Source organism: Cupressus sempervirens, chromosome 6 (genome assembly GCF_028749045.1).
Source record: "Cupressus sempervirens isolate cs-2001-9-10 chromosome 6, ASM2874904v1, whole genome shotgun sequence".
Classification (NCBI taxonomy): domain Eukaryota; kingdom Viridiplantae; phylum Streptophyta; class Pinopsida; order Cupressales; family Cupressaceae; genus Cupressus; species Cupressus sempervirens.
The window spans coordinates 1678730-1702057 of NC_143123.1; the positions used below are offsets into that span (position 1 = coordinate 1678730).

The window sequence follows — 23328 nt, forward strand, 5'->3', positions numbered from 1 at the left end:
CGATGCTTGGGAATTTAGAGATCACCAAGCAAATTTTGGTGAAATGACAAAAGCTATTGCAAAATCTTACAAGGAGTTTTGCAAGGAAGAAGAAAAATATGTCTTCAAAATTTTACCCCATAGAGCACACGACCCCCTCCCCCATGCATACCTCCGACACACCTTCATCTTCTACCACCTCCCCTATCCAATTCATCGAAGACTTCTTGGCCAAGCAAAAATAATCTAGCTAGAAGCCTCTTAACAACTAGTCTAATTACCTCTTGTTGGTTCTACATGGAGCTTAATAGTATTTCTTTGATGCAAAAATTTCAATCAGGGGTCCTGCTACATTAGACAACAATTCAAAGCAACATTTAGATAGCATAGAATAATTGGAAGATAATGTAAATAATATTCAGGGTAAATGTCCCAAGCTACAAGGGAAATCTTCTAACCCCTTTTGACACAAATTAAGATATTGGTGAATGTGGTATTCCAAGTGACACAACAACCATGTGACAAAATATACTTGTGGAGCTCCAAAATATGAGAATAGATGAGGAAAGAAAGAAATGTGCCCACCTCACTCCACCTTGGAAACCAACATGAGAACATTGAAAAATACAGGAGAAAACATTGATGCCTTATATCGTTTGTTTTAGTGGTCCACTGTCACTACACAACTTAAGACTCAAATGGATCAAATCGAGTTGCATATCTTCCAAGTAACCACATCTTATGATGTCGTACAATATTATAATGAGCAGATCCAAATGCACATCAAATACTCGCACACATGGTTTCACTTTAGACAATATTCCAACAACTTAGGGATGTGCTCAATTTGTGGTTGGCCCACATCATCAACCTTCTGAAAGATGGGTGGACGTTGGTGTTGTCATCCCTCACTAGATTCCTGACATGGTTTGACAACCTCTTGTGTCTTCTATAAGTCTAGTTGTTGTATTGGGCATTGATAGGTTGATATTTTGGCGCAACAACCCTGGTGGTTAACAAGTAGTACAAAGCTTAGTCACAACTTCGAATCCTTGCAGGCCGTGATGAGTAATGTTGGGACGGGGATTGTTGGCAGTGGGCTAGTGTCCCTTGTTAGATTCACATCATGGTTTAATAGTCTCACATGTCTTCTATAAGTCTAGTGGTTGTGTCAGGCATTAGTAGGTTGATCTTTTGGTGAAACGACGATCCTCATGGTTAACAGTTGACACAACAATTTTCAGTCCCTTCATCACTTCTTGAACTAGAATGTCTCCTCATGCAAATTAACATGCAAAACCAACAATTGTAGCAAGCCAAGGTACCATGGGATAGCACTCTTTTTAATCTCAAGTAGATCTTCAAAGCTATTCTTCCAAAATAGTGGGAGTAGAGTTGTCTTGAGGATGTGACAACATTTTCAATGGGGAGATAATGTTGGTAGGGGAAATTTAGAGCCAATACAATGACATGGACCCTACCTTGAACCACCTTTAGGAGGTTGTAAAGGTCCTTTTTAAGAGTCATCATCTTTAATAGTATAAGAATGCAAGGGACATGTTATACTAGCTATATATTTGTATACGAAAAGATAAAATTTAACAGAGTATGTATACCATAGAAATACATATAGATGGAAGATATAAGGATATAAGAGATAAATGATTATTGTAAGAATGTAATATCGCGAACAAGATATTTGTTGATTTTCCTTTCAACAATACACCTTAAAGATAAAACATTGTAGATAATTTCCAGCAAATTCGAAAAAAATAGAAATGCTAACCGACACCTTTCCAGCCACTTCTTGAATACAATATTAGACTCAAATACAAACAAATGTAATACGAGACATTCAATAAAACCAACAGTTCTCCACAAGATAACAATTCGTTATTTCCAAAATAACATTCAAGATGGTCGAACATATAACCATGAGTTACAAACTGATGAGATGAAACCAACAAACTCTTATAATTCCTTAAACAACGTTATTGCCTTATACAGCCACAATATAACAACTAGCAACTAAAACGTTATTGTATTATACAACAACAATACAACTAGTACATATAAACCAATCTTAAATACAGATTTAATAGTCGGATTGGAATGATAGGATAAGAACCTGTAAGTGCAAATGAAACACCTGAAATGATGTTTCCCAGGACAATGGGTTTGCGTCCACTGTCTGCTAGCATGAGGCGCTACGTCCTCCAATTAGCTGAAAGCTGAAGCTTTCTGAGACTCTTCAAGAGAGAAAACTGAACTGAATAATAAATCAGGCATACCCAACAATGAGCCTCTATCCCCTTTTTAATACGCAACCAAGACTCTTCGGCTCCTCTCTGATTTTCGTCTTATTCCCTTGTGGCTCTTCAACTTCCCCAAGGCATTTCGTCTTGTTCCTCCTTGCCCCGTTGTCCTTTATATAACAGTAAATTGACCTTTTAAATATATTGGGCCTATGTCTCAAAGTCAATTTAATATTGCATAAAATAAGACTTTAATTTTTCTAATGTTCCAAAGGGGAACATTACAAATCTCCCCTCCTTAAGATTGTTTGTCCTCAAGAAATTTAGTACCAGGATCCCATATGAGTTTGTAGGCAACTCTATAATCCAAACTGAAAACAATTTTGGCCATATTGCATAGCCAGATGTCTCTTTGTAATCTATCTCTCAACCGGATCCCTGGATCCCATATAAATCTGTAGTTAATCCAGTAGCCCAAACTGACAACGAACCCGGCCAAACTGTGAAGCACGGTACCACTCTGCAAAACACCTGTTAACCAATCAACACTGATCATCACCATAATCAGCCTCAAACTGAATAGGACCACAATAAAATCCTCGTCCAACCATAGATGCAATCTGCCAACACCTGGATCCCAAACTTTGTTATGCTGTCTCACTGCTATGATAAGATAGAAATATATCAAGGATCCATGTATAATCCAGTAGAATGTGAAGACCTGACCTAAATGGATGATGTAAGAAATGAGCTGCTCAAAAGCTGAAATCACCATCCCATAGACAACAAAATTCATACTATCGGCATAAACTGGGAGAATTCCCAAGTGCATAGGTGCTATGAATATGAAGGATGTTGAGAATCTAACCGCAAACCTCAAAAAGATACTCCATTGAGAACTGTTCAGAGGCTGATGAAGAAAATTCACCCAACTTCTGAATGGAATGCAATCAAAAAATATGTTGGGACTGATCAAATGATAAACAACAGAAGTTGATTCATCATTCCCCTACTGATATCCGGATTCACTGCTAGAATTTGAGCTAGGATCCCAAAGTTTGAAATCAAAATCTTCCTCTTCTTGGCAAACAAGAGATGATTTTTCATTTAACACAAAAAGAGGATTGTCGGACATCCAATCAGCAACAACTTCAAACAAAGGGTTGTCAACAAGCTGAAAGTGTTTTGAAGTTTTGCTACTTAACCATTTGGGGCAGCTATCCAAGTCATACATCTGCTGAATGCTCTCAAGTTCGTCAATGACTTCCTAGAAGAACTCTTGTCTCATTCTATTCTCATGTTCCCGAGAGTGTTCCATGAGCTTGATTTGATTTTCTGCTCCCTGTAGAGATAATTGAGTTTCACTCAGTGCCTCTTGAACATTCTTAAGTGTCCTGTTGAGATCCTCAATCGCATCCTTTCCCCGATTTGACTGTGTTGCATAAATCTCAGCAATCTTAAGAATATAATCCTTGTCAGACAACATATATATGTAATCTGATTTCATAGTCTCGAGGGTTGTTTTGACCTTCTGTAATTCGGTCACATGCTAGTCACCTCCCCTTTCCCTTGAGATTTTTCTGTAGAGCTCCTCAACCAACTCGTGGGTTCTATAGTACTATACCAAGGATGTCATGACCATGTCATCACTAACCTTCAGTTGATTCTGTAAAGCATGTATTTCATTATCTTCCTACTGAAATTGTTCATTGTCTTGCAGTGTCATCTTAGGTTGATCTTCTAAATTCACGCTCAGAGTATCATGAATATTTGGTTCATGATGCCAAGGTCCCAAACTGTTACTACCTTGTGTGCAATCTACTTCATTATTCTGCTTGACAAAGCTCACCTCCAAGTCACCAATGAAGAAACTTGTACCTCGTGTAACATCTTCCATGTGATTGCGAGTAGGCTGCCCATCTCTAGTAGTTGTCTACTCTTCTTTTTCAAGATCATCCAAAAGATAATTCTGGTCTATCGGAATTTCTTTGTAAACCCCTTTGTGTTGTTCGTTTGCAAAAAGATCCTGGGTCAACTCTAGATACTTTCGTTTTGCCATATCAGTCATATTTAGCTGCCCTAGATAAAAATCCATGTAGTCATTGAATGATAAATCATTCTGAATTCGGATAGGAAATTCTTTATACTCTTCATAAATGCTTAGTCATTCTGTTCTTATATTTGCTGATTGCGGCACCCACAGTCTAGAGTATTCAGCTCTTTCTATATCTCTTTTTGTGTCTTTGTATTTCAGACTACACCATATATGTTCATTATATAAGCTTTCTTTTTTAATATCTTACCCATTTGACATCCTTACAGATTAGTTACCTTTATCCAAATGCTCAGACAAATCCTGCCCACCTGTATTGAAGCTCGAAAGATGCTGAATTTGCAGTTGCAAGTGGAGTTTCCTGCTCTTGGTAACAATATAATTTGAATTCTACACTGAATAGGCCTTGCTACTGTTTCAGATTGTACACAAGTACCTTCGCTCTTTGCTACAGATCGTCAAATTCTGACTTGCTGAAATTTATTTGCTGTTGAAGCATATCGCTCCAATTCAAACCTTGCAATATTTCACTTGCAAGTCTTCTTTATTTTTTAGAGTTTAGAATCTCAGAACAACCCAGAAATGATCTTTTGACTTCCTGTCTACTGTAATGTTCTTTGCTGAAATGGGTGAAAAATATTGGGTTTGGTTTAACAAGAATTTTGTCAAACAAATGTTATGTGACCTGTTTCTTGATCAATCTTATACTGCTATCAACACTTCCAATTTGATTAATGCTAAGAGGAGGATATGCCAAACAAAAATGCCCGTACTTCAACCAAAGTATTGAAATATAACTGATTTAGAAATTAAAATAGCACCTTATGCTCATACACAACAATTCAATAATCCCTTAATATATAAATTGGGAATGCGGTTACAGCCTATACACTGCTACCTCCTCCAGATGTCTGACCTGTTTGCTACTGAATCGAGAAACTTATCCTACTGCCATATAGGCTCTGTGCCGTGATTACCAGTGGCCTGTTCTTTAAACTATAGCTGTTGTTATCAAACCTGCGGAATGATTTTCTTGGCAAAGTAACACATCACTGAGATAATGAATTCTTTGGTCTAATTTTGACATTTCACCACCTTCTACTTGCCTTCTTTCTGCAAGCCTCAAGAATATATTTGCAGACTTGGACTGCTCCCAACACGCATTCGGCAAGAAAGGTACAAGATTTGGATGCATTCCTGTCACGTCTGAGAATGACATATCAACATCTGCCACAGTTGTGAGAAAACTTCCTTCTGTCCATGCCTACTATTGAATTTGTCACCAATGATGGGATTCCGGCTACAGCAAACACGTAACTTGACCTTTTGCAATGGATCCTTTGGCTTGTTCCAATTGCGGCTACATAATCAACAACAATAGTCTCGAAACCCTTAAGCTTATAAGCTTTGCTTTGGGCAGTCACAGTATAATAACGATCCCCAAATTGATGGATTTGGCCAATATACGGACATCCAACAGTATCAATAAAATGGCTGAGCGATGCATCCTTATTAGATCTTGCAACTAATTTTAAGATACGGTCATGTCTTCCTTGATTCTCCGTCAAATCAATCGTTTCTGTCTCTGCTTACTAGGACACCTGGAAAAACTTTGATAACGTCTACAACTATTTAGCACCAGTTACTCTCTTACGATTTTGGCGTTAAATATTTCAAGGCAGTGTTTTTTGTCACCCACCATAAATCCTTATTTGGACACTTGGTTTACGATGACATCTCATAAAAGACTTCACGGTAACGACTGTTGGAATTTTAGACCACGCGTCAGCGCACGGGATACTTACAAATTGTCGTTCCCAGTTGCTCGCCAAAAGGCTATGCTCCAGATTTAGGAAAATTCACGCCCCTTTGAATATTTACGTTATGAATATAGCGCAAAACGTGTTGAATTTTCCATAACACCAATAATTATATTCCTGACCGCAGTGTGATTTGCCTTCCCAATTAAACCAATGGATTTACAGCTCGTATAGTATCATTACTGATTGCAGAGAAATGGTTCAATACTAACACGTGTTCATCCAATGGCTCAGTGCCAGCGGCTTCCTATATTTGAATGGGCGTTATTCTGGCAGGTAATGCTCCTGATATTCCTCTACCTTACACTCCTAATTTTCACTCCAATCACCGTGAGGATAGTTTCGATTATAGACTATCGTTGTTATAACATTTAAAGCTATGTTTTGCTTTCCTCTGCAATCTTAACGAATCCTAGCAACACAATACCACTCTTCAATGTTTCCAACTTTCCGTGCTTGTTATTCTGATATGCCACGAGTTCTCTATCACTTGTGCTCGTACATAGTTCCCTTTGCCAGGAGTATTCGACTATCCCAGTTCTGCCGTACTCTAGAATGTTGCTTCTGTGCTCAAGCAATGTATGCGATAGCAAAATAAATCTAGACTTCAAGGATGTTATTCATGGGTGTTTTACCTTGGTTTAAAATGGAGAACCTTCCTCTCTATGTATTTTGCTGAGTATTCTTGACTCCACACCAGAGATTGCCATCGGATCTTTTATTGCTTCCTCTCTATCGTTTCCTACTGCAAATATGGAGTTTGTTTCTTAGTGCGTCACAACATTTGCTTTCTGGCTCTATACTATTTGAAAAATTTGCTTGACAAAGACCAAATCCCGTCCAAAGCAATTCTTTTTCCTTTAATTTGTGATCCTCAACACGTTTATTCCCGTCTTCAGTTGCTCCCTTTAAACTTTCCTTTCAACCAATTTCATGAACATCAGAAATTTCCTGATGTTTGCCATCAAAATTTCAATTCTTCTGCACATTATAAATCATTCATCTCCCACTTATACTGTGCCCAATAAATGAGATTATATCCTTTTCAAGCAACTTTGGAAATGGAAGGGATTATTTTAAAGAGTTGAAGACTTTTCACTATCAACCAAGGATAAGGGAGGCACAATCAGAACTAGATGGGTTCACCGGGCACAACACAGGATCTGAGAGTAACAGTGTGGCAGAGAATCATATGGTCAGGGCACCCGTAATAGTAGAACAATGAGCAAGTTTGGGAGAGGATGCTGAACACAATGACATCTTTGGTAACAAAGGCATGGTCCTGACACAAGGGGATAGTTTAATACAAAACAACATAATCAAGTGGAATCAAGGGAGCTTCCTCATTCTTCCAGGACCCCCAACCGGACACATGAGTTCATTCAGTCTTGGAGGAACAAATGGCAATATACCCACAAACATTTTGAACTTCCCACAAGTCAGTGGACCACCTACAGGAGGAAACTACATCTACGTGAATGCCAAATAGTATAGGATAATCAGACGGAGAAAGATACGAAAGATTAAAAATGCAAAAAGAGGGAAGCTCACAGCCTTACTTCCAAAACCGATACCACAAGTCCTAGACCGTGCAAAGGCGGAGGAATAGAGTTTGAGGCCGACTCAAATCTCTGAAATAGTTAAGTGGTTTGATGATATCGAAGGTAAAGGGAAGACAAATAATTCTCAGGCAATGGGCACAGTGGAGGATGGGCTGCCAAATAATTACAGCCCCAGAGGACACCTATGACGTGGTACCCGGACATCTATGTGAACGACTTGGTAGCTATGAAGGAGAGGGTGTGAGCACTTGAAGAGAGGAGCCAAATAGAAAGTATCACAATGAAAAGAGTCACTGAAGATAACTGGAAACTAGCAATGGAGCTCAAGTCACTTAGAGAACAAATTCAAAAATTGCAATTTAATATGGAAAAAGGAGAGAATGAAATAATATTGTTAAAGAAAGAAGTGGGGGAAAAGAAGAAAGCAGCAAGTATTACGGGAGAAGGAGGGGCTAAGGAAGGAGACAAAAACCTGCAAATGAAAAATATTCAAGAGGCCATGGCCAATATGGAAATAAAAGAGAATCAACTCAGAGAGCAAATTGAAGAAGTTAGATCATGGGCTAACATAGTAAAGGGACCAGAAATCACTTCTATTGACAACATAGAAAAACAAGTTCGGAGGCAGATTAGAGAGGAAAAAGAAATAAATGAGAAAGCAGCAAACATTGTCATCAAAGGGCTATGAGACTACGGAGAACAAGAAAACACAAAAGATCTCGTTAAAGACTTCTTTAAAGACCAATTAGATGGCATGGAACAACCATACAAGCACAAAGAATCGGAAAATGGATAACAGGAGGCAAGGACAGACATGTTAGAGTGACAATGAGGAATACAGAGGACAAAAACAACATCTTCAGCAAGAGGAAGTTTCTTAGAGGCACACACATATATCTTGATGATGACCTCACCTTAGCTCAGCAGGAAGAAAGAAGGAATGGGAAAAAGTGAAAACAGCAAGAGAAAATGACAAATGGGCGTGGCTACAGAATGGCAAAGCCCAAATCAGCGACAAAATCACACACAATAAATAGGAACTCGGACCCACCCAGGAACATGTAACTATAGTCACCCAAGAACATGTAACTATAGTCAGCTGGTACTGTAGAGATTACCCTTGGAGAAGAGGACCTGGGTTAGGGCCAATAGCTAAAGATAATGACATCATTATGCTTACTGAGACTCATGAACATGATGGATGTAGGGTTCCAGATTTTGAGGGGTATAAGAAGGTATCACTGTGGAATGAGAAGATAGAAAATGGTAAGGGGCACGGAGGCATCACCATTCTAATTAAAGAAACTTGGAGTAGATTTATAAACTTGGAGAAAGAAGATGTAAACAAGTAGTATATATGGATAAAAATAACAGAGAATCAGATTTCTACAATGGTGGCTGTCTACTACTTCACCCCAAAAGGCTAAAAAATGTATAAAAAACATAGATTGGATCGAGAAGACCCGTTCGCTGCTCTCAAAAAAGACATAGCAGCCTTTAGCTCTCTAGGGGAAATAATGATAATAGGTGATTTCAATGCTAGAACAACAAACAACCAAACTCTCAATCTTAAGGAGAGTTACAAAGAAAGCAGAGACCCAGTTTGGCTAGAAGAAGAAGGGACACAAAAATGGGAAAGATCTTCATAAGATAGCACGGGAAAGATTAATCACTTTGGGGCTGAATTACTAGGCTAATGCTGCCTATATAACATGGTTATATGGAATGGTATCGAAAAGTGCCCTAAATTAGGTGGAATCACATGCAAAAGGTACAATGGGAAAAGTGTTGTAGATTATGTCATATGCTCGCAAGACTATGCTGCAAAGATAATTAACTTTGAGATAGAGGATTGTCCCATGGAGCTAAAATCTGACCATAACCCCATCTTGATAAGGGTGGCCACTCACTTTAAAGATCAACATATTGTCTCAAAACTTGTACAGAAGAGGAAGATGATTTCGACCGGCAAAGTTTTAATGACACAAGAAAACCATAATATTTTCCGAGACTCTCTTTTGTGGCTGTCTAGGGTTTAGGGAAAGCACCTCCAGTCAGATAAACAACATCCCATGGACAAGGATAATCTTGTTCTTACTATCACTAAAGCCCTGGAGGAGTGTAAAAGATCTAAGGCCATAAGGGTAGCCAAGAATACTTTTCTGGCCAATCCGTGGTTTGATGAGGAGTGCAAAATGGCAAAAAGGAATTGGAAAAAGAACAGGAAAAGAGAAAGTAGAAAGGAATATGATCAGCTGATTAAATAGAAGAAAGAAGAGTATGTGAACATGAGAAGAATCAAGTTGATTAATCTTGGTAAAAGTAACCCCAAAAAGTTTTGGAAAGAGCTTCAACAGAGAAAAATACAGATAGAGAACAACAACACAGGAATCAAATGGCTGGAATATGCCAAGGCCCTCTACGAGTGTGATTTAGGAGAACATAGAACCATGGTAACCGAGACTACAGGTGAGTTTTTCAGCTAGAAGGATATTATTCAAGGCATAAGGAGGTTAGTTGCTGGTAAAGCGCAAGATATGGATGGGCTACAAGCTGAATACTTAAAATGGGGTGCTAAAACCCTGACACCACACAGCACTCAAATTTTCAACAGTGTCAATAGAGAAGGCTTCCCTGTAAAATGGACAAGTGTGGTGATCCCATTCCACAAAAGTGGAGATATAAACAACCCTTCTAATTACTGAACCGTCATGATCAATCCACTCTTCGGAAAGTTATTTTGCAGCATGGTAGAACAAAAAATCAACAATTGGGCCGAAACAGAAGGCAAAAGAGCAAAAGGGCAAGCAGGGTTTAGACCGAAACACTCTACTATAGACCACGACATCACTCTCAGATACTTGATACAGAAAGTCTGGGACGCTCCGGGGGCCGAAGCTTTCTATTGTTTTGTAGGCTTGAAAAAGGCATTTGACACAGTGCCACGTAACAAACTATGGGACAAAATGAAGGAGTTGGAAGTTCCTAAAGAGCTTAGGTCGGTTGTTCACAGATTATATGAGTAGGTCAAAGTTAAAATCAGAATGAGAGAAGGGCTATCAGAGGATTTTGGCAGCAACATCGGGGTTAAGCAAGGGTGTCCTCTATCTCCAACATTATTTGAGCTCTGTATTGACAAGTTAGAAGAATGGATAAACAAGACCAATGGGGAGGGGATACAACTTGCTCACTTTGTGATAAGATTGCTCTTATATGCAGATGATCTCATAATACTTGCTAGAACGGCTAAAGGTTTGAAAGAACACTTGAAAGCACTAGAAAGTTTTTGCCATGAAGTAGGAATGCAAGTGAACACTAGCAAAACCAAAGTTATGATCTTCTCACTGAAGAAGAATAGGGGCATGCAGGACTAGTCTCTATTTGAGGGTAACCCTCTTGAGATTGTGGAGGAGTACAAATACTTGGGCATAAATTTTCATAACAAACTCAATTGGGATACATGTAGATCAAAAAGGATCCAAGGAGGCTGGAAGGCGTTATACTCGTTACAAAATAGGTGTAGGAATGCAAAATTATGGGATTGGATGACCATGAAAACTCTTTTTGGTTTGCTGGTCACTCCGGTTATTCTATACAGATGTGAAGTGTGGGGCGGTAGTATGTCTAAACAGAAATGGCGATAGGTAGAAAGAATTCAAAAACACTTCATCACATGCAATCTTAAAGTCAAGACCATGGTATCGTATGAGATCCTATTGGCAGAGGTGGGTTCCTTTCCATTATAAGCCGTCGCATTGGTCCGGATGCTAAGCTATTTAAATAAAACCCAAGGTCTAGAAACACATCGCTGGCCCAAGCTAGTCGTAGAGGAAAAACTTGTCAGGTTGAAAAGCACATGGATGAAGCAAAATGACAAATGGATGCGAAAATGGGATATCAACATCCATATTTGCTCGAATAACATTAAAGAAAAATTCTGAAATAAAGAAGTTTGTCATGGAAAAATTTCGCAACATTCTGTGGACAAGACACATAGGGTGGAAAAAATCTTATTACATTAAAGAATTTAACCCCACTTCTAGTCATGATGAAAAGGCCTATATAAGAGCACCTATTAAATGGAAAGCAAAAATGCTGATGGCACAATTCAGAACTAGTTCACACCGGCTATGGTGTGAAACTGGTAGATGGCAAGTTCCAAAGGAAGAGTGGGCAGATAGAATGTGTTTATTCTGTAATATGGGAGTAGTAGAGACAGAGCAGCACTTTGTTAAGGATTGCCCGACATACAGCGACATCAGATCTGGGTATACAGAGATATTGCAGAACAAGGACTTCAACTATTTATTCGAGGAAGATCAAGTGAAGAGAATAGCGGCTTTGATTATCAAACTTTAGAGAAAGAGAGACAAGTTAACCGAAAATTTGCAACTAGATTAGTTCTGCTCCTACCTTGGGGGGGTGATCGTGTGGGTCCCATAGGCTGCTTTAGCCTTGTGGACGTCATTAAAATCTATCATATCATATCACTTTTGTGATAACATACACCAGTTGAACCATTCGCTTTACAATATTAGTGCAACATGGCCCTTGTAATTTATGCTTAATATTTTCGATTGCTCAGTAGAAGAAGTATGAAATATCCTCAATATTGATGCTTCCATGATATTTTGAAATACCATATTCTAGGTATTATGTATCTCTTGCAATAAACAATATCATACACTTCAACAAACAATTTTCAAATGTAGATGCATGCAAATTTGACTCTTTGAGCAATTCTTTGTTATAACTTCACAGGCTGGCAAGAAAACCAGCTCTGATACCACTGTAATATCCCGAATAGGATATTTGCTGATTTTCCTTTCAGCAATACACCTCAGAGATAAAACATTGTAGATAATTTCCAGCAAATTTGGAAACAATAGAAATGCCAACCGACACCTTTCCAGCCACTTCTTGAATACAATATCAAACTCAAATACAAACAAATGTAATACGAGACATTCAATAAAACCAACGGTTCTCCACAAGATAACAATTCGTTATTTCCAAAATAACATTCAAGATGGTCAAACATATAACCATGAATTACAAACTGATGAGATGAAATCAGCAAACTCTTATAATTCCTTTAACAACGTTATTGCCTTATACAGCCACAATATAACAACCAGCAACTAAAACGTTATTGTATTATAAAACAGCAATACAACAACTAGTACATAGAAACCAATCCTAAATACATATTTAACAGTCGGATTGGAATGATAGGATAAGAACTTGTAAGTGCAAATGAAACACCTGAAATGATGTTTTCCGAGACAATGGGTTTGTGTCCACTGTCTGCTAGCACGAGGGGCCACGTCCTCCAACTAGCTGAAAGCTGAAGCTTTCTGAGACTCTTCAAGAGAGAAAACTGAACTGAATAATAAATCAGGCATACCCAACAATGAGCCTCTTTCCCCTTCTTAATACGTGACCAATACTCTTTGGCTCCTCTCTGGTTTTTGTCTTATTCCCCTGTGGCTCATCAACTTCCCCAAGGCATTTTGTTTGGTTCCTCCTTGCCCCTTTGTCCTTTATATAACATTAAATTGACCTTTTTAATAAATTGAGCCTATGTCTTAGAGTCAATTTAATATTGCATAAAATAAGACTTCAATTTTTCTAATGTTCCAAAAAGGAAAATTACAAAGAAGGGTGAAATCTCTGAGCATATGTATATGGATGATAAACAGTGATACGTATATACACATATTTCTGGATTTAAATCTATTATATGTTATGGTTTATGGTAATTGGTTTTGTCTATTTCATTTTTTGAAAATTAACTGTAGGCGAACTTATCTTAAATGATGTATATGTGATGCTCTCTTGCCCTCATCTCACTGCTGTTCTCTTCTTTCCTCGCTGCAGTTCTCTTTATTTTTTATGTTCTGCAGAAACGAAAAATGAAAAAAATGATTATCTTTCTGGCTTATAGTTGTTAGTGTTAGAATTTTAGGTTTGGGTTTCGTTTGAAGGGATGTGGGGCCTTGTAGCTCCCCCATCCCCCCAATTTTTGTTAGTTTTGTGTCTTCTATTTTAAAGTGAGTGTTTCGTGGGTTGGGCCATAATGAATTGCTAGCCATAACACACCCAGCTGTTTCTTGTAAAAAACTTGAAGTTGACACTTAAATCTTTTTTTGACAAATATTGAGTACATAGTATGCTAGTTATTTGATTACTAAAAAAGTGCAGATTGTGTGGCAACATATATATCCAAGTGAATTTATTTTGGGTATACACCCCACAACGCCTTTTCCCCTGTGTTTTACCTTATTTGATGCCAATTTGCTATGCTTTGCTGAGTGGGCAGAGTATGAAGTCCTATTTCACTCAAACAAAGAAGAACTTCAACCTATTGAGAGAAAGTTAGAAAATTAGTTATTAAATTGTAAATCAAACTTCAAGCTTTAAAATTATAAGTTTGATATTGAAAAAAAAAATTAAATTAAAAATTTTCGCAATAAAAATTAAGAAACTTAATTACAATCAAATTTTGGTAGCAAGAATTTTGAGTGTGGCAATTTATGACCATTAAGTGACCACCAAGAGAAAATAAGATTCAAATTTTGGTAGAAATAATTTCGAGTGTGGCAATTTTATGACCATTAAGCTGCCACCAAGAGAGAGCATCCTTCCTAAAGTTGTTATGAAGAGCAGAAACACTTTGACATTGGAGGCACCTATATACTCCACATTGGGGTGAAGGAAGAGTTCGGTAAATGCTTGTTTGCAGGTTTTGCTGTACATGCGCTGGGTCAGGATATAGCTCGCTTATTAAGGATTCCGGTTGCTGGATGACTTCTACATCTTCTATATGTTGTCAACTTCTCACCCATATAAATCATGAAAGTATCTCATTGCAGATTTATGTAAGAGTCAATGCAAATGTAAAAAGATGCAGTGGAGTGGTGTTTTTATACCACCACTCAACACAAATTGTCTACATCTGTTTGGGGAATGTCTTAGGAGGATATTACTCATTTTACTTATAAAAATAACTTTTTAAAAACCCAGAACTCTAGGTCGTGCACAACAGAGATCTACAGAAACCCTTCATTTGTTTTGAAAATTGAGCAAAATCCAGGATGTGGCTCCAAGAAGAGCTGAAAGGCATGACCCATTGTGATATCTCAGAAAATAGATTGGAAGAAAACAATGCCCAAGAAGACACAGTAGCAAATCTCAGAGATGGCAGAAAAAAAATATGAACAATTTGAGTGGAGAAAATACAGGTGGTCACAGCACAATATGCAGATGACAGGTCACAGATAACCATACTTAGGCAAACAAAATGCTGACATGTCGCAAACAAATGCACACCCATAAAAAAACAGTGCCTAAAAAAGACACATGGGTCACAATTTCAGAAAACATGCAGTTTTGCAAACCAAAAACCACAACTGCAAATCTCAGAGATACTGCGTGATGAATCTCAGAGCCAAAACAAACAAGTGATTTCTGGAAAATTCTTTGAAAAAAAAAAATCTCAAACTGGAGGAGTAAATAACCATGAATTTCTGTTATGAAAAAATTTGCCAAAAAACAAGAGGCTGTGAGTTTTTTCAAAAATTGCCATATCTTATGAAACCCCATCGACCTGCTCTTATACCAAGTTATTGTAAATCAATATATTAAACAAAGGAGACTGATGCTCCTTAAATATATTTTACAATGATGATGTTAGAGAATGAAACAATTGTGAACTGTAGACGAAAGGAAACTTCCTAAAGCAACTAAGATGACCATTAAAGAGTAATTACAATATTCAAATATACTTGTCCCAAACATGGCTTGTTCATGGTAGTAAAGTTGATCTTACTCATGATGTGCTTGATGAATCTATGATGACATTCTGTGTGCACACTAAGTGTCATCTAGGATTATATGTTTTCACCTTTGTTGCCCTTGCATTGTTGGATTGACTACATGTAGGCCAAATATGGCTGGTAACCATGTAATAACATGCCTCAACCTTCAAGCATCATCTCAAAATGATTGTTTTGGGGCCTATTCAAGTCTCTATAATCTATTCTAAAAATAAAATAAAATAAATCCAAAGATGAAAACATTCTTTGGAAGGATAAAATTACTAAAATAAATGTAGAAGTTAAAAATTGTATGGTTTCAATTACTTTGAGCATCTTCAAATGTGTGAATGGTTGAAGAAATGTTTGTAACATGTGGTGGTTTATTTTCCAACATTTTCTTCAGCTTCAACGTAGACTTGTTTTGTGCAATTTATTTTTCTTGCCCAACTTTTGTAGCATGAGGTTGGTCAAGTGGACAATTCAAGGTGTTCAAATAATAATGAATACCATACCTTAACCAACATATCAAGTACTTTGCAATTCTTTGCATTGTCTATAATGAGGTGTACAACATTTTATGAACCTTCTTCCATAATGCATTGTACACGGATGTCAACAATAATTTTGCATCCTTCACTTGCCCCTCATAATTGAGGGTATTTAAAATACATTGCCCCTGTAGGGTACACCACAACCATGATGATGAAAAATCAATCTCAGGCAAACTTCCATCCATTGGAAATGAATACCCTTGTACGTTTTTAGGAATGCCTAATGGAATACAATGAACTATCTATGTCTTGACCTCTTTTTAACACTGTGTTTCACACCTTATAACCTAGGCCTGAGGTCTCTGTAACTTTTTGGAGCATCATTTAATTTTTGCACCATATTTTGCCAATATTAACCGAACAACATTTAAGGACAAATCATATATTACAATAATAGATAATCGTCTATTATTAGTTAATGGTAATCTATTGTAAATATCTAGTTAGCTTTAGTTAGCTTTCGCCTTTTTAGCTTTCTTTGTTAGAATAGAATGTTTCTATTCTTTACGATCTTTTCCTAAGGAAACATCATTTTATTCTTTTGTAGATATAGACCTTTTGGTCTCCGTGAATAATAAGCAAGTATTTACCAATTACTTTGTAATATGGTATTAGAATGTGGTTGAATTTTTTTTTGAAAATAATAATTTCTTAATTGAAATTTTCACATCTTTATTTTTGAAATTAATTTTTCCTAATTTACCCACTTCAATATACTTGACATCGGCTAGGGTTTTTAAGAAACCAGTGTCTGCAAAATCGTGTTTTTTTTCTTCTTCTAGCTCGGAACTGGGCAAGTCTGCAACTTGCAATTTTTGATCTCCTCTGCAAAATCACGGGTTTTCATCCTCAAACATCAAAGGTTCTGTCTGCTGTTGCTGAGGCCTGTTCTTTTGACAAAACACAGCATGCATTAATGTGGTTCTCCTGATATCGCGTGTCTGCTAAAATCACAATTTTTTGGTGAAGAATTTGTTCTTTTTTTGTATCCATTCTTCATCCTCTGTGCTGTCCCTGCAAAAACGCCTCTGTTCTGAAAAAATCAGGCATCTTTTCTGCCTGCAAACACCATTTTTCTGCAATTTCAACCATTAATGGCCACCAGCTTGGGATTTCTTTAAACCCCTAATCTCTAAGCTCAAAAAATATCTATTATTAGTTAATGGTAATCTGTTGTAAATATCTAGTTAGCTTTCGCTTTTTTAGCTTTCTTTGTTAGAATAGAATGTTTCTATTCTTTACGATCGTCTCCTAAGGAAACATCATTTTATTCTTTTGTATATATAGACCTTTCGGTCTCTATTAATAACAAGCAAGTATTTACCAATTACTTCATAATATCATATGCATAGAGGCATCTTGCAACTTTCTGGTTTGCAATCTCTCTAGTTTTATTTTGAAATTCTCTTTATAATGGTCCCTTTGTTCTCTTCACATTAGAGGATTTTTCTTCATCCATCTCCAAAAATTGGTAGCTCTCTGATACAACTTTAGGGATGACTTTGTGAAAGGGGGAAGTAGGTGGCCCATGTGAACAGATGCTTTGTTTCAAGGAGAAGTCTTTAATTTGCTTTCTCTTGGTCTCTAATATATTTTGTTATTTATAAGTTGGCATATGCACAACAATATTTCCAAGGCAGGTTCTGATTCCCATGCACACAGAATTTGACTTTCTCTGACCAGGCACATTTAACTTCCAAGATTCCGAAGATATGCCTCACCAATTGGAATCTAGTCTATCATTTCTACATGCCTCAGCTCATGGAGTTAGAATTGGCTACCATTGGGATCCTTAAGACATCAAGCTTAATAATAAATATTGAACAGTGTATTTTAGAGTCCAAATGAATGAAAAGTTGAAAAACACCAGGAAAACGCCTTAGAGATGTTTTGCAAAATGTAACTGCTGTAGGAGACAAAAACCTTCAAGAAAGTAGACAAAGAGGCCAACAAAATGTAGAACGGTAGGAGAAAACCCTCAGTTGCTCTTGAAAACAAAATATGCTTTTGATATAAAAACCCATGAAAATTGCGGAGATGTGTTTTCATAAAAAATGATTAATATTTCTTTTGGAATAAATTCCAGAAAGGAAGCCTCTAATTTTCTAATTTTTATTAAATTTTTTGCCAAACTCTATGAAACCCCATCAATCACCTCTAATACCATTGTATATTTAGTAATGGAAACAAAGTTTACAATGTATATGCAATTTACATTACAATATTTGTAAAAGAAACAAACATAAACAAAACTTGGAAATAGAAATTAACTAATTAAACTAAAATAACCTTTAAAGAAATATCAGATTAATTTAATAGAAAACGTCTCTCTCTCTCTCTCTCACACACACACACACACACACACACACTCGTTCTCTCTCTCTCTCTCTCTCTCTCACACACACACACACACACAGACACACACAAGCTAAATCAAATAATGGTGTACAATTTTGAATCGTAAAAGTACAATGAACGAAAGATTGATTTGTCATTTCAGTTTCAAAATGAGGTAACCAAGCTGTTTGGAATGTAAATGTTTTTGGATTAGCTATTTGACCTAATGTAGTGTGCAAGCGATGCATGCAAATTGTTTATATTTTTGTCCTTGGTTCGCCAAACTCTATAAAACCCCATCAAGTTGCTTGGATACCATTTAATGGTAATTGTATATTTAATAATGAAATCCAAAGTTTACAATATATAGGCAATTACATATGATGTTTCTAAAAGAAACAAATGTAAACATAAGTCAGAAATATAAACTACCTAAACAAACTAAGTTGACCATCAATGAAACATTACATTATTTTAATAGAATCTCAATGAATAACCACAGTACATATAAGGGATATTTCAGTGGTATCAGAGGATTCTTTTTTCCCCAGCCTGTGGGACAGTTGTCATACAGATTTGTGCAAGGGAATGATATCGAAATTAGATACCAGCAAAGGGAGAAAAATAAAGGAGCTATGCGTGATCAAAGTGAAGGAGTAACTTTTAAGAAATCATTGAAATGAGAACAGGGAGCTAGCCAATGAATTTCAGTCTTCCATGAGAGAGTCCATGGCAGAAATGTTTTAGATTATGAAAAGAACAAATGAACAATAAAGTGCTGGTAGACTTTATCAGAATTTCATAGAAGGTACTTACTCAGCTAATGATAAAAGTCTCAATTAATTCTTCTATAAAGAGTAAGACCTTTTAAGCCAATTTTTGCAAAGAGAAGAGGATCAATTTGAAGAAGTACAAAAATTAAAACCAATATAGGAGTATGAGATTGCAAGGTATAATGCAGCGTATAATACTCTCAATCTAGCAATACATTCTGATGTATTTCATTGAGCTCTATGAGATGAAAGCAAGGAATAGGCATAGAAGGGGAAGGAGATATCATCAAGATTAGCCGTAGAGAGACATATAACAAGAGTTGGTGAAGATCATTAGACCTACTTATGATGGATCAAATAATTGTACAACTAAGGCATGGTTGCAGAAGTCAGATACCTACACCTCATTGAACCTCGTGTATAAGGAGGAAGCAATTAAGTTGACCTCCTTAGACCTAGAAGTTATGGCTCATGAATGGTGGCACCATGGCATGCTGACTCAAGGCATGGCACTATTACAGAATTTAGCCAAAAATCGATAGAGAGGTTTGATAGGAAGTATCCAAATGTTTAGAGTTAGCATAGATGAGGTAGGAGGGTACAACTGAGCATATGTGGCACCTACTCTTGAGTTTCCTAGACGGGGGTATAGGGTGATGGGAAAATGGGTTTTCGGGACATTTAGTTTTGCCCTTTTAGGGGACAAAGTGAATGGTAGAGGGGAGAACTATCTAGATAGTAGAAAAAATTTAAAATAAATAGGGAAATTTCAAGTATATTCATATGATAACATTATAAATCTAAATCATTCATCATGTACATTATACATAACATTGAGTTGAATTGAGAATTCAAGTCTAAACTTTATCAATTTATAAATATACTTGGAAAATCTAGTCAATCTAGCTGCAAATTCATTTCAGACGATATTCAAGAAAATGACAACATATGATTTTATTCTACATTCTCAATTACTTTGAGCTCCTCAATTCTAGTGGAGTATGGAGAAAATTCATAATCTGTCCTAGTATGCCTGTTGACTTCTACTTCTACAACAAATTGAGGGGGATGTAAATGTCCCATAGCAAAGGAAGGGGAAGTGGAGGTCTTAGATTATTAGCTTCAAAAGGAGGAAATATAGAGCCAAGAGGAGGAAACAAGGGTCAAAAAGGGGAAAAAGTAAATGTTGTGCCTTTAAGACGAATCGAGCCTAAAGATGGAGGAGGTACAAATAAGCAAGTGTGATTCTGCTAGAAATTGGCTGGTCAAATGATTGTGAAAGGAGTTTTATATACAAATATCACGAGCAAGGATCCACAAGTAAGGATATAAACAATGTTATAGTTTAATAAACAAATTATGAGAAAGAAGTTTGTGATAAACATAGTCAAAATAGATATAATACCACTTTGGAACTTAATTAGTGAGATGAAGCATTACATGCAAAATCCATGTTTTCTTTTTCTAAGTTAGGCAATTATTTTTTAAAAAATATTGTTAGGTTTTGGTGGGACAACCAACCATCCTCATGACAGTTGTAGGACGTCCTCAATTGCCCTTAGGATAATTGGTTGTGTCAACCAAAACTTGAAGCCTTCCCCAAGTTTCCAAAACGTTGCCCACATTTTTTGTAGAATCGGAAATGTGTTAGAAACTTTTCTCATCATCTTCTCCTCTACAATGTGCTTTACGCTTTTGGTATAGTGGCATTTTGTGTAGTAACAAGTTTTCATGTTTCCTTGGTGGCAGAGTTTCAAATGCTATCTATGATGTGTGTATATGTGACATAGAGGAGGTCCATAGCTTTAATCATATATGTTCTAATCGAACCACCCACAGGTTTGGTGAGGAGGCCATTATGAGAGTTTTGAATTTAAAGGATTTAATAAATAAGAACAAGTTCTACTCCAAGAATGCACCACTTAGTTAGCATAAGAAACCTTTTCATAAGGGTTTCCCTCAAACTAGTGTATTACCTTCAAAGCCAAATTGGGTTGAATCAAAGAATTAACTTGAAGGAAAGGATTATGTTTTTCTTTTAGAAAGCCATGGGAGCCAAGGGATATATGCTTGGGAAAGGGGTATGTGCTTTACACAAAGTTTTTTAAGGAGGATCTCTTGAGGTAGAAGAACCATAACACAAAATTGTGTATGATAAGATAGAGCAAGAGGGCAAGCAAGAAAGAGAGGTTGTAAGAGGCACACTAGCCACTCCTTCAAGTACGCACAGTGTAATTGTTTTCGAGCACAAGGAGTTTTGCAAGGTCATGAAGTTATATTGTCAATTGATAGTGGGGCCACCGAGAACTTTATTGATGAGGGTTTGGTAACTAGGATGAGATTAAGCTTACATGATTTTGACAGATTCAATGGTACGGCAGCTGATGGGTTTATTCCATGCAACAATAGGATTCAGCATCTTAATATGACCTTGGGGAGACATAGAGTGTGAAATGATTTTTCTATGCTTACTATTGTTGAGATAGATATGATTTTGGGTGTGCAATGGTTGTATCCACTTGGTGAGTTTACCCAAAACTATCATACTATGTAGCTGATTCAAATTTAAGGCAAGGTGGTGGTTCTTTGAGGTTTTCAGCTTAAGGATGGAGAGGGCTTTTCATAGAGATGAAGTGGGTTTGGCATCACAATGTTTGATTACAAATATGGGTTCATCCAAGGATGGGAGATCTTACCATTTTAATATTCAAAATTTAACATCCCATTACTACACAAGCAATTTAATTAATTCTGAATAATGATATATACGTTGTAATGCTTCTACAATTTAACATGTTTTAACCCTGATTCCCTATTTCCTTCCTATACCTATCCTCAGGAGAGTGTGGATTTACTTGTCGTAAGGCTCTTGACACCATTATATCCTCTGGTTTTCCTCTACCAACTCCTAGGAGCATAGAAAAAAAAAAAGGAATTGGCTAAAATAATTCTGATTCCTTTACATTACAAGTCATTATTTGTACAATATAATTATATTCTATGCCTTTATCTATATACATTATATAATCATCTCATATAAATAAGACATATAAATCATATTTATTAAAATACATATCATCTTTTATACATCCTTAATATATATAATATATTGCTAAAACACATCATATCATATGTTTTGATCCATTTCCCCTTTAACCATATATTATGGTTTTGTTAGACTACGAGCCCTTACCTATCCCATAGTAGCACCCATATTTCCTCTAATTCCTTTCACTCGGCAATCTGCCACTAAAATCTTTTTCAACTCCTGTGTTGATCCTTCACACCAGCTGCAAAGCTATTCATGAGGTTTAAATTTAATTGTCGACGATGATGGGGAGCACAACCTTATTGGTTCATGGGGTTATTAGTGTAGATTGGGCATATTCCCCACCCGTGTTCTGCCTTTGGTGTTCTCAACATATCTTGTCAAACCTTTTCCTTGTATTGTAATCACCCTTGTTATTTTCTTCAATGATGTGACAGGAGAGTCTCATCCATCAATAGGGTGTCCGTTCGTACCAACTTTGGGTATGCTTCAGACGTATGATACTTAAGTCTACAGTCAATTGGACTTGCCTTCGTTCCATTCAATGGTTTATGTATTCCCATGTAATTTCCATTGTTTTGATTAATGGATTGAACCACATAAGGCTGCCATCACTTATATTTTCATTTTATATTTGCTGGTTGTTAAAGTTGTGGTTGGTTTGTAATTGCTTAGAGTTATAAAATAATAAGGGTATGTGATGTGAGTCAATGATGTATATATTGTGATTTATATTTGTATTATTGTAAAATAATGTTGTCATGACAAAATAAACATTTGGATTTGTGATTTAACTAATAAGTAACATAGAGTCAATAATCAACAATATCAAACTAATACATAATCAATAATAGTAACATCAAATTACTCTTAATATAATTTGCCTTTGACATTTAGCTTTAATAATTTATTATCTAATTTTATATATCTGAATCAATTATTTATTTTGTTTATATATTATTTTGATACATTACAATTAAATATGGTTCAATGTTACATTCCATAATTAGAGAAGTAGAGAAATAATTATATATATTATTAGATTTAATATGTTTATATATACATTAATGGTTGTCTATGAAAATATAGTTATTATTTATTATCTATTATTTGGGCTCATGATGAATTA

The 23328-nt window shown here is 36.4% G+C and overlaps 1 protein-coding gene across 2 annotated transcripts in view; it reads left to right on the top strand.

The window, feature by feature from the left end:
* Positions 1-23328, top strand: part of LOC149550677 (uncharacterized) — a 59902-nt gene that overhangs the window by 21919 nt on the left and 14655 nt on the right. The gene's annotated exons all lie outside the window — the stretch shown is intronic.